Source organism: Nymphalis io, chromosome 8 (assembly GCF_905147045.1).
Source record: "Nymphalis io chromosome 8, ilAglIoxx1.1, whole genome shotgun sequence".
Taxonomy (NCBI): domain Eukaryota; kingdom Metazoa; phylum Arthropoda; class Insecta; order Lepidoptera; family Nymphalidae; genus Nymphalis; species Nymphalis io.
In genome coordinates, this window is record NC_065895.1 from 3,023,641 (window position 1) to 3,041,265 (window position 17,625).

At 32.3% G+C, this 17,625-nt stretch overlaps 1 protein-coding gene across 4 annotated transcripts in view; it reads right to left on the bottom strand.

The window, feature by feature from the left end:
- LOC126770195 (serine/threonine-protein kinase NLK) overlaps positions 1–17,625 on the bottom strand; it is a 117,445-nt gene that overhangs the window by 18,886 nt on the left and 80,934 nt on the right. The gene's annotated exons all lie outside the window — the stretch shown is intronic.

Sequence of the window (17,625 nt, forward strand, 5' to 3'; positions counted from 1 at the left end):
GACATTATTAGAAGTGTTTACAAAGGATTTTATTCGTATTTGTGAGGGTCACGCAGAAATGAATGGTAGCATGTGTACAAATAATTGACAGTTATTTAAATATTTCTGGTTTCAAAAAAACTTTGTAATCTAATCTACAATACATTAAAATCATTAACGTAATCATAAAGAGAAACTAAATAATTATTAAACATCAAAATAAATTACAACACTATGGATTTTAGAGAGAAATTAATTCATGGGCATATATGATTGCATACATTATAGGCAATTGCAAATTTGCAACACCATTCGGACATCGCATAATCACATCTAGCATTAATTCGAGCGGTTTTGCCCATTACAGCAGTAATAGGACTTTCACAAACAAACACGTAAAGCGCAGGTAGCGCTAATGAGCACAAAACCACCCAAAATTAGTCAGTATTGGATGTGGGCAACGGCGTGAGGCGTAATATAAACACCCAGTGGTGGTGGGTGTTTTCCATGGAGTTTGGAATGTCCCCACCCTTGGGTTCCGAGGTACGGAATTCTGAGTACCGACGGCCGTCAGTGCTATCTCGCTAGGTACGCCCCCAGTGGCCATTACCAAAATTAGAGGACACGCTACCTGCGGAATTATGCAGCACTTGTTGCGGTTAGTTTCGAAACTCAATTTTGTCTTCTTCATATAAATTGCTATTCGCTTTAAAACGTGGAAGATGTTTACAGGTTATTATTTTTCTTGATGTTCTTAACTCACATTAGATTAAGTTCTTATTTTAATCACTTTCAATATAATATAATATGATAATCTTAGCACTCTACTTTTTGTATCTAAGTCCAAACCATAAGTACCGAGATAAATATATATATGATACCCGATATGACTAGATATATTACGATACATATAATATTTATATATCGGCGTACAAAATGGGAATTTATTGCCCTTGAAACCTTGACATGTATTAACTTACCATATATGTCACTATTACCCTTGACAAATATGTTTCCATATATCAACTACCGCAATGGATATAATATTTAAGAGTCATATCCCAGTCTATAACAGAGATGTACGATGACGTCACAGTATTAATAAATCATATAGTTAAGCCTGGATAACTGGCCTTTACACACAATACTTGAATAATTAATGAACGTTTAATTACTGTCAGAGTTTATAAAAAAGAGATACAATCTGTAAAAACTACGATATTAATGACACAAATTGTATACACAAATTCTTTTAAATTGGTAGTATATTGGTATTATATAATTACCTAAACGCTTACAAAACTTAAAAACTGCCAAATCGACACGTTCAGTTTTTCTTTGAAATAACAATGGTAAAAACTCTTACAAAAATAGTTACATGAAATGAAATCCGAAAAATAATTTGAAATCCTCAAAAGAATTATTAAACAAAGAAAATCGCTTTTCAAATACAAAAAAAAAAAAAACTAGAATCACAAAACAGACGGACACTCCAATCCAAAAGAAAAGGTCCGTGGACAGTAATAAATAACTTTACGTCAGGTGACTTTTGACCTATATCTTGCAACAAAAAGAGAATCCACTAGCCGTTTCCAAGTGAATACAAAGATGCATGTTCCATCGTGTGAACGTTGAATGCAAATTCTATTTGATATATTACACCTAGGAACTACATTTTAGACGGACACATTAATAATATATGTATCTGTTTGTTTATTTATGTTTGCGTGATTAGCTTGGGAGTATTCGGACATGATAACAATGTAATTGGACATATTGTCCTGATTGGTTTGCTTCATTATTTAGTGCTTAGTATATATTACGAGAAGGGAAAATCCATCAATTATCGTAAACATAAATGGTTCAGGCTCAAATCAAGTCGGTCGAGTCAGGTTAAGGTAAAGAAAAGTCTTTCAGCATGGATTTCGGAAGTTAAATTTTGCATATAAGTCCCATGGGTCCGCAAGCTGTCGGTCCAGTATCTGTCGCTGTGTCGCTATCTTACTGGACTATGAAACTATAAACGCACATACTTGTGCACTATATCGCAATTGGCTAGCATTTGGAGAAATAACAATTAATACGCTTAGAAATTTATTACCTTTAACTTTCGAAACTGATTTGAAAGTAAAATATATAATTTGGGAGTACGATATTTTATTGAAAATATTTTTAAAGTGGTATTATTTTTATTTGTAGCGTGTTCATATATAGACTCATATTTATATATATATATATATATATATATATCTTCATTAATTCGGAAATTCTCATCTAATAATGACGTTTATTTATCTGTATTATTGAGAATAAATTATAATAAATCGTAAGTTAATATATACCACCGATACCACCTAAGGTGAACCGCAAGATCTAGTCTCACATTTACTTGCAAGGTTCGCTACGACCTAACGAGCGCATTTCGTAAGCTACGCGCGTTTATTTCGACTAATGGAAGGTAAAGGTTATCCACAAAGTCAGCCAGTCAGTCGGTACATCAGACCTTCGTAATAAACCAACTTTCTTTTTTTTAGTGAAAAAAGCTGAGCAATCACGTTTCAATTCCTTCTAAGACTGACATAAATCTTAATTGTACTTTTGATGGACTTGAAAATTCGTACTCGAGTTACTCACGAAAGAGATAAAATAGATTTTTTATCGATAATTGACAAAAGACGGTCTTGTTTTGTTCAAATAGTCAAAATAATGAAAAGAGTAATTTTTTTGATTTGATTTGATTAAAAAAATTAAAAACTCTCTTAAAAAATAAAAAACATAATGTGCAGAACATGTTTGTTAGGACAGTTTCGTTTGCCACAAGTTAAAGATGCAAGAAATAATACCAATTAAAATTAAACATGTTTTTATCTAAGTTGAGTTAGAAATAAAGGTATCGTGAATTGTATACAATTAAATTCGTATACTAAGTAATGAGTAGGAAACGAAGGGACTTCTATTCTCTTCTTTTATCACTGGGACTCCCGAAAAGCCAAAGGAAACATAAAAGCGAGGGTTCCATGCTTAAAACTGCTAGGGGATGCGCCCTCGTGGCGTCGTAGTGGGCAGACGTAATTATTTACAGAGGGGCTGAGATTCCACCCCCTTTGCTGTGTTCAATGTTGGGTGTTGAATGACCCTTTTTGCATTAGACATAAGATCTATAATGTAAGATACAAATGTGAATTTTGTTCAGTGTACAGTACATTTGGAGGACACAAGGGGCATGCTTCAAGCGTCTGTGACTTGTTGCGTTACTTAGAGTTATATTTTGTGAAAGGTTAAGAGATTACAAATATTTAAGAAAAGACATCCGCTCTAAAATGGTAACATATTTAGGACTTATAAATTTAATAAAGTATTGTTATGAATTATCACTATAAGTACAAAAAGATTTGAAGTATATTTTCGTCTACCACTTGATACACAACCGGCAACTTTCAAGGGACTTTTAGTTACACTGTTATTCGTAAAGAATTATTAATATAAAATTAAATTATTATATTTCATAAAAAATAATTAAAAAAGACGATAAGAATATTTGTTTTTAATATATATATAGTAGCGTTATATATCGTATATCGTAGCGTTCTTTTCAGAACAGTGTCAGTGAAGTGTCATAGAAACCTCGATATTCCTCTTCATTAAAAGCGAAGTTGGTAATCTGTGACGTCATAACTTTTGATGTGTATGAATTAGAAAGTCCAACTTGGCACGGGTCTCTCATCAAAGAGAATTGTAATTCATGAAAATGTAATACCTCGACCTCGACATTCGAAACAAATATATCAAATCCACAATTGAATGAATGTTTGGGGCTAATACATAAAGTATCGTAATTATAATAAGTGACTAGCTCATTTTACATATAATAGTATAAAATATTTTCAGTTAAAAATGTTTATATCAATTGACTGGAATTGTAATCTACATAACACTAGTTTCTATGCGCGTTGTCACCCACCTTAACCGTTACGGCTTGAACCGCGCGTATTTAGTCTCTCAATAAATGGGTTATCATCTTACGCAATAAGATTTTTTCACATCGGACTACTAGAACCTGAGATTAATGCGTTCAAACAAACAAACTCTTCGGCTTCATAAAATTAGAATAGATGAAAATGATACATGTAGGATATTTGTCAGGAAATTCCCGTGATTGGCGTCCGTAAGGTTTTTTAGACGAAATGAATTTTATGGTCGCAACTATAGCTAGAACCGAGATGGCCCAGTGGTGAGTAATCGTAAATCTTAATCCATGATTGCGGGTTCAAACCCAGGCAAGCATCACTGAATTTTCATGCATCTAGCATGTGTCTTATTTCACTGAAATTTTGCCACACACGTGATCACTAAGCAGCATTGTAGCGGCATTGTAGGGGTATTGTAATATCAATTAAAATAGATTGAAACGATAAAATAAAGTTTACGAGGGAAATTCATCTTAGATAGATATACTAATCACATATTGATATACTCCCATGGGAAATCTCATTGGCTTCATCTAATCAAACTCAAAACATACCTATTACATGATGACAAGGAGGTTTTTATCATCAAACATCATTTTAGAAAAAATATATATAAATAAAGTCACCACCGGTTCGGGATGCAAAATTAAAAGTGGTAAAAACATATTAATCCCACTGCTGTGCAAGGTTAAAAGCGGCAGCCATGTGGCAAAATTTAATACACGACTTAAGCACGAAATGAAATATAAACACAAATTAAGCACAAAACACTCAGCGATACATACAGGCTTGGATTTGAATGCACAATCTTCCATTAATATTCACGTGTTTTAACCACTAAGTCATCCGGTCTGTAATGTTCAGTAAAATACGTATAATAATCATAATACTACGTGTTCGTGTTCTGCACTAATCGTGTGCGAAACATGGATAGACAGAAATAACAAACATTACAGGCACAAGGGATATAATATCTATAATCACATGGTTGCTAGTACATTGAAGATGAATGGAAGGCGGAAAGGAAAAATATAATGAACCTATGATACTTTACTTCATTATATTATAAAAGTCTTTTACTATTAAATAAAATACAATGATCAATAACATTAGTTTTGAAACTAATGTTTGTCTGATCTCGACCCTCGCGGAAACCAATACGCGGTTCTTAGTTTCTTTATAATTACAGTTTCAAAGTACTGATAAGGCTGTTGTTATTGTACCCTGTTCAATGTTTGAAAAAATTATATTTGACTTTGTCATCGGAAAAGAGTTGCATCTATTTTTTAGATAATTTATCAAACGATGCTAACGCTATATGATGTAGAATAGCTATTATATTGTACTATTAAACACTTCATTGTTCTAATGACTAAGCAATATGCCTGCAGACACCAAGGCAATAAGGTACGACGTAAGGTGTGAATCTTAGGTCGAGCAAAATCCATATAAATCGTCGGATTATTCTGACAAAAATTTTTAGTAGCAACTGCAATCCTGGATATTACACATCTCTCGGAAAACCGCTAAAGATTAAGGTCCTGCATTTGGTCTCTTTCATATCTCCTATCGTTACGGATTACCGTCACATCGGATTATGAGAATGAGGGAATAGATTGGAGAGTTCAACAAATCAATGCAATAAGTAAACAGTCAAAAACTATACCAATCAATACATTGTTAATCGCAGGATATTTGTCATGATATAATGTACATATCAATAACAAACAAAATAAAAATGGTATGAGCGTACGCCACATCTAGTGCACTCACTGGTCTGAGGTTAGGATGCACTTGTGTTTACTGAAGCACGATGTGGCGGCGGCTGGGCCGGATGCGGTGCAGCTGTGCACCCGACCACTTTAAACCCGAATATGTTAACAAAAAAAACCTTTATACGTAATTTTGACAAATATAGAATCTATAGTACGTATCGTAATAAGAAGGAAACGTAAGTTTTATTTATTACGTTTTATGATAGAACTGATTTTGATTTGAAAACTGTGGATAGCTATAGAATGATACTGATAATACCGTGTTAAATTGCAATTAACTTTATACTTAATTAAATAACTTGCTAAGTTGCTTTTAAGTAAAAAATTATTACTCAAATTCCATAAATATATTGGAGAAAGAAGCCATCCACGTGAAAGCATAACAAACAGAATCACTTCTGCTTTTATAATAAAAATAGTTAGGATAATAATGATGGTTTATAAAAACTCTTTCTACGAAAACGATATATTATTATCGTATTTAGTTACTAAATTTTAGTCAATTAACATAAGAAGTTTTGTTTTTTGTTTTAGTTCTGAAATTATCATTTTTAATTTGTCTTTAATTTTAATTTTATTATATTAGCTGTTACTTATTTATATAAGATGGATGCTGTGGTTTCGTATATATGTGGGAGCACACAGACTTATACTTTAATCACTATAGACTCGTATAATGTGTTTAAAGCTTGTGATGTGTGTTCCTTGTTGGAGATCTTATTAAAATAACTTGCGCACTTACTGGCTTACGTACTTGGTGTAAATATCAACGTGCCACTTTTTATAAATATACATTAAAATCCATAACGTTTAATATACAAGCAAATATACTATATTTTATATCGTAATTTTATGTATTCTAAAGTCCACCACGGTAAATCGTACAAAAATATATTTTATGTCCATAAGTATAGAATTTTTTAATAGGTACATTCTAAAATGGAGAAGTACTCTTAAGTCAAAAGTCAATCCTAACTTCTTAACTGCTAGACCGAATTTGATGTTTTTTTGTGTGTGTTTGTGTGGTTCGGACGGGACGGGAAGACGACACGGGCAGTATCTAATCTATTAGACCTTAGACGCGATAAGAGTAAAATATCAAAGTGAAATTTCTGTTCAACCTTTATACCTTTAAAGAAAAGAAACGTTACATAATATATTATGTTACTTTCAAAATGAAACAATTCCGAATAAAACTGTTTCGCGTCTGTCAACTATATTAAGTTGCAAGTCCTTTAATTTTTTTATACAGACATTAGCAAATTGTGAATGCCGCGATTAATACATTATTATCAGATCGATGAACGAGAGACAGTTGGCTATCGGACATTTTACTCATGAACGTCGTCACCAATAAATCATTAACCGCACGCTCCGACTTCTAACAGCTTGCATACAAATTACAATTCCTTTTTACTTAAAATGTATACAATACCTAAAATTATACAGAATATAAGCTAATAAAGATGTAACCGGGCCACTTGTTTTGTCCTACCTTACTAAGTCGTATCTAGTCCATATCAGATCAAAACCGTAGATATGCTAGAATTGTGTGTATTTAAGCTGTAAGTAAAATATTATTATCATTCATTATAAATGTTTGAGCTGTTCAACTGTTAAATCGAAGCAAAATATTTAAATGCACGCGTGTCTCCAGCCAGTTTCTTGGCATTGTTTAAAAAACGGACAGTCCGATCCAAAACAATGAGCATTTCATCAGCTAACCTACGTCCATTCTCAATTACCGTAGCGGTATCATGAATATTCTCCAGTCGTCTAAATCACAAAGAACGAAATTTAGCTGCGTTGCCGCAATTTCTTGCTCGCATTCTTCCTGTCCGATGTTCTAAACTAGAATGCTTTTCATAAAACAGGGAAAAAGGTGACATTGATAGATCATCGACACCGACTACTGACGACAAAAACTCGTTTCGAAGTGGAATATTTGTATTTGCATAAAACGTACTTGAATAATGGAAAGTGTTTGTACGTGGGTACAATAATTCTAAAATTAAACATTCATAATTTTAGAAGCTGAAATAAACTTATATTTTATAAAAACATGTGAGTATATAGTTTTGTAGCGATTTCATTTTTCTTATCAAAAATATTATCATAAATTTATTTACTCTAGAACGAAATATCACTTAAGAGATTAATATTGGAAAAAATGCGTCTGTTAATTTTGTTCTTGAGATTATGGTAAATGGAAAAACACTAAAAACTACACATGCTAGCTATTTGAAGTGATTTCCTCAATCAAATGTTTATTAAAGGAAAAAGTTAATGAATATCGATACTAGGAATTTATGCAAAAATAATATCATAATTATGACAAAAGGGGTTTTCTATTTTCCTGAAGCTAAACTATATCAATAGTGATACTTAAATATATTTTTCTAAAAAATCTTAGAAAACCGGTCTAAAATTGCATCCAATAAAATTGGGAACTACATGTTACACTTCGGTTGACCTAGTCCGTAAAAACAAACGCGAAATTCACCGCAGAACACGATTGTCAATATCAGAAAAAGTGATATGCGACATTCATATAATAAGCATACAATTTAAAGAATACAAGCATCAAAATAGCATAGTATTTTACGAGTGAGATATTAAGTAAGTTCTTATAGAGAAGCGCTGCAGTAGAAAATATTTTAACATAAATCGACATTCGTGAGGACTTTGTTTTCGAATCAAAACAAAATTACTTACGAGCCGATGGAAATACGTAACATAACCAATAAATATAACCTTAAACAGCAAATAAATGCCCTACAAAAATGATATGATTAGAATATTCTACGCTTTAGCAGCACCTTCGGTTTTAATACGGTTAAGCGTTGGTATATTAATGGATTTCATTAAACGGTGGCCTAATTTTATAAATATTATAACCAACCGGCAGAGGCCGTAAATGCGGAAAGTAAACGTAAAAGCAGGCAAAGGTCGGAGTTCGGACGTTGATGAATAGACGGACGGCTGTAGTAGCACACGTCCGAGCAATACATCTGATTCAAAGAAATTTTATATTTGAAAAGAAAATTCCATAAATAACATAGTATTCAGTATACTGATTTTACAACTATTTAAAAAATATCATTAACAACCAGTGTATCTCATCTCTTCTATTACAACTAAAGTTTGCAAATAAATAAAAAGGACAAAAGATACGTTTTCAAGAAATACTTGCACGGCCTATTTTAATATTTGCTATAGGACTTCAAACACAATACCGCCGAGGGAAGTTTCATCAAACGATTAACAAATTCAATGTTTTTTTCTAAATGATAAAGACATTTATTATTAGTAGTTATATTATTATAGTTAGTATTAAATAATTTTCGTTTTAAATTTCATAAACAGGAATAATAAAAAAAAATTTGCATCTCGCTGAAAATATTATTTTTACGTCAAGAAACGGCGTCGACGAGAAAAGCAACGAAGTTCCGTCGGCGTCAGTCTTCTACGCCAATAAATTATCAGCAGGATGTTAATCTAGACAAAGCAATTCACTTTGTGCGATTGAAAAAAGGAAGAAAAGTGGCGAGTGTCGAAGGGTTACGCATTATAAATCTCCAAAAATATACGTAACATTGTAATGATAATGTTTAATTATTAATTATCATTAAATCGAAAAAATATATAATATTAAGATTGGTTTTTTTTTTAATTTTTTTCTGTTGATAATACGATCGGCAGCTGGAGATAATAGTTTTCTGAGTATTAAACTCATCGAAAAAAAAACGTTAAAACGAATAGAAGAAAGAGATCGAACAAATAAGTCGGCGAGAAACTTCAAAATTCAATTCCGAATACATTTACGTTTTAGGAAGAAATATTCCACCCAACATTTCGAATCTAATTTCAGAAATATTCGAGGGAAGGGATAACTCGCTCATCAGAGTTCTGACAACTAAAGATTTAAACATGATCCCCTTCATTACGTCGCCAGCATGTTTACACGAAGAGCGACGTTTTTATTCGCATTTCTGACATACTCGTAATGTCTACCCCAGTTTTTAACTGACAAGACTTAACGGAACGAATGAGTATGTGAACGTCGGTAATAACAATGACATAAAACAAGCTATGATACTAAATTTTTACATCAAATTAGAGGATATTAGAGTTATTTGTCTTGTGTATTTTGCAGTAAAGCATTCCATTCCAGTCTTATTTATTAGTGGCTTTGAAAAGACAAAAAAAGAAAGGGACAGAACATTTTCTAAATTTAGAAGATATATATTTTCTCTTTGTTCGGAATAAATGAACTTGGCTATAAATAAGCTGATGTATAGTTGTGAATCACATTTGTACATTGCCATACAAATTATCTCTGGATAACGAAAAACAAAGGCGCAATGTAAATGAAATTGGAATCTCTAATGAGTCACAAAAAAAAAGTTCATAACCTTCGGCTGGAGTCGCAATACGGTAGCGTTTATCTAAAGCCTATCGGGCAAGTTTCCAAGGCGTTGTGAGGGGTGGAGTGTTCTAGAGAGGAGCCAAGATGCCTCTTCGGTCATCTCATGCCAAGTGCTCCCGGCGTCTAAGCTCGCTTATAGGTTCCGGGAAATGTGTCACAAATTTTGATGCTAATTTCATATTTTTTGACAATTAAGTTGATTAAATACGAGAAAAATACGGTCGGTATAATTCAATTTAAAAACAACATTGACATAAAACAATTCTCGTAAAGTTAACGAAATTCTATATATTCAATGTTTTTTTTTTTTGTGATAGGGCCTGCAACTTTTATTATAAATAGTAGATGATGGTTTTACAAATTCTAGCACACCATTAAAATTTGTAATTTTAATGGTGTGCTAATTTAATGGTTAAGCTTTTATTCATATCTTGCTTACTATTTATTTATTTCTATTCAAAAAAAAGTCTGTTTCACGGTCGCATTGTTGATCTTTACGAACAAAACCTTTACGTAAACATATCTACATATATGCCTATAAAGTTGTTAGTTAAAGACAGTTCGGGAGAGGAAATTGTAAATAAACACAGTGCAGACTCACTTCGACCCATGAGGATAGTACGTTGAGGCAATAAACACATACCTACATTTAAATCTAATTTCAGAAACTTGTAAACTCCACTTAATCCGATTAAATCCTCTAGTTTTCTTAAAATTGAAAAAAAATAAAATATTTTTCATTTAATGAATAAATACTATCAATATCCTTTAATATTTAAACTATCTGAAAAAGAGAGCAAATTAAAGAACATGTTGATAAGAAACAAAGTGAACTTACTAAAGAGCATATTACATAGAAGCAATGCGTCGTAAAAATATAATAACACTCAATACTGAAAACGAGCGTCGCATAAAAATTCGGAGCACATCACGCTCAATATTTCCGAAGGCAGTTTTAAAAGAAACCATAGAAACGTAATATCATATTTAAAACTTCACTAGTATACATTATGAACAAAAGATTACGCAAAATATATTCAGACAAAAATCCTACCATCGTACGGAACCATGGCATCAGAACATTCGCGTCGAAAGTAATAAAAACAGAAGGGTACAAATTTAATCCAGCCCTAGATGGGATTCTCCCGAGAGACATAGCGTTAGCGAAATTGCTTGAATACATTAGCAAGGGCCGCCCTATCTTAACAACTTACTGTCTAAGTAAGGTAAGCCTGCGTCTGAACTGCCTACGCATTTATCTTATCAGTGATTATGTCAATGATAGAGACAGCGATGCTTATTTTATCCTAATTTCACTATTTATTTGTTTCACTTTGATTAACTAGTTTATTTATAGAATTATTTGTAAAACTTTAAATGGAAACACCAAAATTATTTAAGGATTATCGTGTAAAATGTTCATTAATTAATGAGTAGATCCTATTGCATTATTAAATTGAATATTTACTACAATAAAATATTAGATATTGTATCACGAATACGCATGAATGCTAATATAAATATTTTAAACAAAATAAATTATGCTTGAAAACGAATACCCTAACTCTGTATGTTGTGGTTTTCAATTTTATCTCTTGTGTATATTAAACTTAATAAAGTCATGGTTACCATAAAAGAGGCTGTTTACGGCAATATTCTTTTTAAACGTTCAGGTGCTAATAAAGCCAGGGTTTAATGTTTCACGAAGTTCTTAAAGTTGCGTTATGAAACAACGTAATTTTTAGCGAGGTTTTGGTGGCAGTTTACATTGTTAATATCCATTGATAACAAGTTGCACGTTAATTTTTTCAGGATTCAGGCTTAGTTATTTACAGTAACAGCCTGTTATTGTCCCACTGCTGGGCTAAGGCCTCTTCTCCCTTATGAGGAGAAGGTTTGGAGCTTATTCCACCACGCTGCTTCAATGCTTAGTTATTTATTTTAATGAAAATTCCTACATTTTGTTAATCTATTGAAATATCATCGAATGCATCTGGTGAACATAACATATATCTAATTTTACAAAATTTAATAGACTAAAATATACTATAAAGTATTGGGTGATAGTATAATATTGATAACTGATATACGAGTGGGTAGTACTTACTCAGGCGGACCAGCAGCAAAATAAAGTTTGTCGGACTTTCGAAGTTCGGAATCGTTCATGAACATTCTATTGTGTACAACGTGTGCTTCGTAATTGTAGTAAAAACTTGGCAAAACAGTTTTTCGATGTATTTTATTTTACGGTAAAATATAAAATTTTATCGTTGGGATTTAAGTATTGTGAAATAAATATTGATGGAGAAACGAGGCGTGACACCGAATGCACTACGCACTCAAAATTTACTACGCATCTTGAGTTTTATTGTAAGTTTTACGATCTTAAATGCCTAAATTTAATGTTGCCACTTAATTTTTTATATACAAGCGTGATAAAGATTAATCTTTAGGTTTTCTTTTTTTATCTTAAAACCATAACGTAACCTTGTTAAAGTAATGGCTAACTCTTGAAGTATCCGACTTCTAATTTTTGTTAAACCGTTCTAAATTTTCTATCTCTGAACTCTTTTTTATATAATTCCTATAAGACTGCTTGCAGCAATACGTATCTACTTTATTCCATATTTCATTTAGTTTAAATGAATTTTTAATTATTAAACATCGTAAAATAATACCATACACAATCCTATAAAGCTTGAAAGTATATTTTGATAAATATATCACTGAAATGATTTTCCTTCGTTACCGTCATATTTACACTTTGTCAAAGTTACTTAGATTCTCAAATGTAATCTTCTTAACTAATGTGCTGGTCCGCACGTCTCAGATGTGAAGATTAAGTAAATTTTAGCTGTTACATAACAGCACACCACTTTTAAGCTTATTTTAACCGCATGTCTCTACATAGTATAAAATGAACTATCAAATTATATTATAATCGGATTGTTCATTTATAACAAAGACAAATAATTTTTTGTCTCCGAGATCCGATTGTATATGATTCTGTGTGTTTGATTTGCTATCTTATATACATCTCTTAATGAAGAACAATTAATTTTATATAAATATTAAAATGATCCGTTGGTTGAGAGGAAAGAGAAAACCCCGATTGTGTACTTTAGAGGCCTAATAAAAAAAATTAAAGAAATGTTTGTATGCGAAAAGTTATACATATTAGTAAGTGGATGGATATAACTGTTTCTATATTAAATCGTAAACAAATACAAAATAAGACAAAAAAAAACGCCGAGTCTCTTTCGCCGGTTCTTCCCAAGTCACGGAATTTCCTTTTAACCTGTAATAGTTTTTAAATTGACTATCAGATGGTTGATACTTTATGCCAAACAGTTTTTATTTAAAAAGGGTTGGGATCATCAATATTCACGGATAAATCATACATCAAATTACATACGAAGAAATCATCATCCATCCCACATAGCTATAAACTGGTTTTAATCCTACGACCCGCGGATGCCATCCATATAAAAAATAGCCACAATATCGTTCACCGGACGCATGCTTCTCGTATGCGTCATATTGGAAACCTGCATTGAGCATAGGTCATTTAAGATCAAAATATTATTTTGCAGTACAACTGTTATTTATATATTTATGTAATTAAGTAATTACATAAATAAGGCGTGCGCCACTTAAGAAGTGTTAACGGAAGAGACACTTAACACGATGTAAAATTAATGAAGTTGGTAAGAAATTTCGGAATGTTAAGAGGGCTTTGGTTGTCATGAAAATTGTACATAAATAATAATTTTGTCAGACATGTCACATACACACACTATTTTTATTTGATAAATGCTAACTTTGTGAGCACTTTTCAAATGAATAATCATTCGTACCTTGTGTATATAATTCAACTCGTACTCATTGCAAGACCTGGAAAAGATTCCCTAGCCCAGCCGTGGGGTATTTACAGGTGTTACTTTACTTTTTAAAAATGATTTGATATTTTGTAAATTGGAAATATTTTTTTGAAACTTAACAGAATATTTAAATCAAACCGTACCTACATCATATCAATACTAAATGGAATTGTACCTATATTCTTAAAAATAGCTACGGTCTGGCTGTGAAAACCAAAACAGAAGACTCGTGAATGGTTAAAAACATAGGTAAGTAACGTATTCCGAAAGTTAAATGTGCCTAGTTCATTGCGATCAATTAGTGTGCGCCGAACTTCAGTCACATGTATACGCTTGTGCTATTTAATTACCACTTTAAAAGCAGGGTTGATTTTGTGAAACAATTCAAGTATCTTGTTGAAAGGTAGTACTTGTTAAAAATAATAACCGTGACAAATACTGTTGAGAACATTTTACGTATTACACCCGTGCGTGATGGTACCTCCCGTCCATGATGTTATTATACTAGTTTCCGCCCACATGTGAGATTTGAGTGGGGATGGGGCAGTTGTTACGTGCCCCATGTTCTTTTCTGTACCCCCGACAGCGATAATGCAACATTTCATGAAGATCGATTGAGTAACTAAGACGCGAAAGCTTAACAAACACACACACTTACACATTTATAATATCAGTTAGGATTGGCAACTATCTGCTAAGCCCGGTTTCATCCTTCTCAAATGTTACGGCTCGTGGGTCGTAGCGCGATGTTATATAGTTTATAAGCTTACTCAATAAATGAGCTATCTACCGCAACAATGTTTTGTCAAATTGGTACCTTGACATTTTTTCTTCAACTTTATATATTATCAACTATAATTACAGATATACTATTATGCATAAATAATATCATTTACAAATACACTCATGTATAACTAACCAAAAGTGCATTTGTGTGCATTTAAGTGACGCATGAACAAACCATTGTCTATTATAGCCAGGTGCAACGGACTGATTGTCGGAATTTGTTTGTTTTACGTTCGTTCTTCAATCGATACTATCGGTCGTAAAAATTAATGAAACAGTATATCACTGATTGAATCGAATTTTTAAAAGGGTAATGCCCTGCTTTTCTCGTTGTTATATATAACGTTGGAATCACTCGTTGACATATTTGATAAAAATAACTAACAATTAAATTAGAATATATGAATGAGAAATTAAACACTGCCAAACTTTTGCTTTTGAGAAATTATTGTCAGAAAAACCCAATAACGTCCATCGTTCGTCATTGACCCGACCCGGGATTTCAAGCCAATACCTCGGAATTTGAGCCTTATAATCCAGCCACTAATAAATGGAATCTAAATCAATCTAATTCATTAATATATTTTAAATTATCTACATATTTCTAAATATTATCAAAAGCCTTTGCGAAAACGCAGTCTCATCATTTCGTATATATAATCGCAATGTTTATTCAACGAAAAAAATTGCAGACTAATATTTCACTTGCAAGCGTTCCCCAAATCAGTGGCTATAGGCTCCGGCTGTAATTAAAGCCGCCTAAGGTAATGGCAACGGGGAGGGACATCAGCAGGGATCGCGCCCCCATTGAATTCAAAACACAGGTATATATAAAACAGTATCTGGCTATGAGTTGTTGAGAAGTAAAAATTTATGCGTATAATTTAATATGTCTATCTAAAATATTCCCTTACAATTAGTTCAACATTTTAAATCGAAATGGTCCATAATATTTAATTCCTTGCAACATAATTTTGTCACTATATATATAGGACTAGCTAACTGCGCAAGAGTTTTCTTAATATGCGCAAGCACAGATGTACTCTATAATCTATTTCTGAGATAATTCGATCACGGCAACGTGATTTTATATGATTTCCGAGCGAGACAAGGGGTTATCATTGTCACCATAGTAAGTCGAGGCTGTATTAGCCTCGAGTTACTAATTAGAGTTATTAAGCCTCAATAGTATTAGAACCCGAATTCTGAATCAGCAGATCCCGTAGGTGTAGTTCGGCACACGGGCGATCTTGTTGAGGTGTATCATGAAATTAGGTTACTGTGGTAGATCTTCTTTATGCGTAAAGCGAGTAAAATTTCAAGGTCAAATAAAAATAACAAATGCACGCGATTATTATTTTTTTCATTTCAATTTAGATTATAAGCAAAGTCTCGTGCAATCGAAGAATAAAAATACTTCTCTTTGTAATTAAAAACAAAACCAAAATTAATTTTAAAAAACCACAACAAAACTCGAAGCAATCACAAACATTATATAAATATTTACAAATATAAAGACGTAATTGTCACCAATTAAATAACTCAATGTTTTCAAAGCGTTCGTAAACAATGAAAATATTTTAACTCAACAGACATAGAGAATGTATTAAAGACATCGACGCATTTTCTAGGAATTTATCGGAATATCGTGTTAACATATTTATCTATGTACGTACAAATACAAACAAAGAGATTTGCATTGAAAATATGCCTTCTTCCTACATTATAAATAAATAATATTTATACTAAAGATTGCAATCGTTGGTCTAGTGGCTCGCTTAAAAAGATCCGAGGTCCGAGGTTCAATTACTAGGTTCAACCAATAAAAGTTACTGGATAGTTCTGTCGAGAACCTCTTAGTAGCAGTCCCGAGTATATGTAATGTTTACACTCCCGTAACTCGTATACAAATTAAATTCAAAACGTAATATATAAAGACGCAAATACCTTTAAATGTTTTAATGCTAGGCAAGGGCTTCGTTTAAGAAGCTTTAGAAAGAGGTTTAAACTTATCATATTAGTTGATCATAATTAATTTAACAAGTCTAGGAACTTTCGATTCAAGCTATGGCTAAAACATTAGGTACTTATCACAAAGTCAATTCATTTTAGTTCATATTTTTAATTTTACCGCGACCTGTTTTAAGTCTAGAGTTGAATTCACTGCGGTGATAACTTTGAATTGAAATTAACTAAAACTGCCGCACATTAACATATTTAATGTCCGTATCCGTATAAATATCCGTTGCATACAACACTATATTTTAAGCCGATTTACGAGAACAATCAACAACCAATGCCCTTTCATTAAATTAATACCAATTTAGTGACCAGCAATTTTCGTATTTCCTCTTAAAAAAATCTTTCGATTTTAAAATTTTATATCTTATATATTTTGAATAATATACTATTGCTTTTGAAATAAAAATAATTTGCTACTGTTTGTGTTAGGGCTTTGAGCAAGCACATCTGAGTAGGTACTACCCACAAATATTCTACCGCTAAATAGCAATACTTAGTATTTTTGTATTCCAGTTTGAAGGGTGAGTGAGCCAGAGTGAGTATAGGCAAAATGGACATAACACCTTAACTCCCAAGGTTGGTGGCGGTTTGGCGATGTAAAAAACGGTTAATATTTCTTACAGCCAGTTATTTGCCAGTTCGCATACGTATCTTATTAAAAAAGGTTACTGAATATACATAGGTACATCTGAGCTAGAGTTGACTTTATGAAAGAAACTTAGTAGGACTATAAAAGTTAAAACTTGTAATTTAAAATTATTAATCAACTAGCTTCCGCCTGCGGC